Here is a 2219-nt window from a genome sequence, read left to right on the forward strand (position 1 = left end):
CACTTATTTTCTAGAATCAAATTGTAATCTGTTTTACTTATATGTATGTATTTTCATTTTGAACTTGCACCTTGAATAACATATCAATTATTTTTCGTGGTAATATATTATTAAATTTAGATAATATACACTTTATGTATGTTCATTGAACTGGCACCTTTATTAATAATATATCAGTTACTTTTCATGGTAATGTATTATTTTAGATAATCATTAAAATTTTTGAAGGTTTAAATTTTTGAGAATCTTTTTTTGAACATGGCCTGACCTTTTCATTTTTATGATTTTTTAGAGATATCATCTACTTTTCAGAGTACAGATATACGGGGCAGTTTTCTAGCAATGCAAGTATCACAAATGTATATATTTTCGATTCTTATCAGATAACTTTCTATTCGCGTAACTATCGTGAAAAATTCCATGAAACATCTTGTTGTGTTCGTTCTTCGAAGCGTCCTCCGACAAATCTTTTAACCGCTAAAATGTAGCAACGCTTACGCGCAGCGTACGCGCAGATGGCATCAGTCGATGCGTTCGATACTTTATTTTTCAGTATTTAATTGTTGTCTGATACTGTTTCCTCGCAAACATAATTCTGTACATCATCAATGATATGAGCTATGGCCCATCGACAGTCGTGAATTTTCACAGCCTTTATCTCGGACGAATTGATTTGTTGTAGCTGAGATTTGAACACAGATCTCAGTCGATTATGTTCTACAATGGCTCCCGAGTTTCCTTTAAACTGCCGGATGCCGGATTGAAATTTATCAAATGCAGGCCTTCCAGTGTACTCACTCATGACAAACCTACATAGGCTTGACCATCACTGAATACACTCATTCCTAGATCCATCGTAGCATTTTTACACGTAATTCCTTGACTTTTGTGTATAGTTATTCCATAACTGAGAGGCAATCGAAATTGTTTCCGATGTATCACCATTTTGTGAAAACAAATAACTAATATATATATTTTCGGTTCTTATTTTCTATAAGTACGTAATTTTCTATAAGTTACAATTTACGCACTACGTAGTTAGAAATTAAGTATTCATATAAGCTGTACAATACTAAAAATAGTACACATAATAAATTAACATAGAGCTACAAAAAAAGATATCGTGAGTAATCAATACCCTTAGAGGGCCACATTAGCAAAATGCCATGCTATTGTTTAAATTTGTATGACTCAAAATATATACAAATAAAATGTTAAATAGCAAAGAGCACACTCAACATACATATAAAAATTAAAATGGAGAGTTCATCTCCGATGACCTTGAGCCTCCCACACATTACAAAGGTCATCACACCGAACAATTTTCGGAAGATTTTAGCCGTAACCCATCACACGTGAAGAAGTTTTCGAAAAAAGTTAATAGGACCTTGACTCACAATGTCAAGGTCACGACCCTGAGTGACCATCGGACATTTTCAGCAGGCGAGGGTGTGAGAGGATGAAAGGGGGTGAGAGAGGACGAAAGAGAGTGAGATAAGGCGGAAAATAGAGGATTGGTGCTGGTGGGGGATGGTGGTGGAGGAGCGGTGATGGAAGTGGGTCGAAGTTGGGGGAGGTGTGAGTGAAAGGTGAGAGACAAGAGAGGTGCATGTGACTGCGGACAGAGAAGAAGAAGAAGAAGACATTACTTCATTTTTCATGATAATCATTACTTTTTGACCGCTTGTATGTCCAGAATGGCTTCACCGACTTTTATTTTTTTTGGCGCGAATTCCTCGTGGCGATGCCGCCTTTCAAGATGTGTTACGTGCGATTCAAAATTTTTTATATTTTAGTAGTTCTGTACCCCTCAAAAATGGACTTTGGTGGCTCGGGATAAGAGACTTGTATAGTCTTTCATTTTCATTTTCATTAATCCTAAAGTAGTTAGGATAGTTAAACATGGCCCGGCCATGATGGAGACACTACCGCGTTTCCTGATATATAACGACCCGAAATCTTGGCCAAAATTCAAAATGTTGATGGATTGGCATAAAACTCGGTATCTAAGGGTTTTTAGGGTCACTGATTTCGAATCCGAACTCAAAATTTAGAAATTCAAAATGGCGGATCCAACATGACGAACGAGAATGTTAAAAATGCTTCAATTGCTGTTAAATTTGATATTCAGAGGTTTTTGGAGTCGCTGATTTCGAATCCGAACTCAGAATTTAGAAATTCAAAATGGCGGATCCAAAATGGTGGCCGATTTTCTATAA

The sequence above is a fragment of the Mycetomoellerius zeteki genome, unplaced genomic scaffold (genome assembly GCF_001594055.1).
Source record: "Mycetomoellerius zeteki isolate Tzet28-1 unplaced genomic scaffold, Tzet1.0 scaffold938, whole genome shotgun sequence".
Taxonomy (NCBI): Eukaryota; Metazoa; Arthropoda; class Insecta; order Hymenoptera; family Formicidae; genus Mycetomoellerius; species Mycetomoellerius zeteki.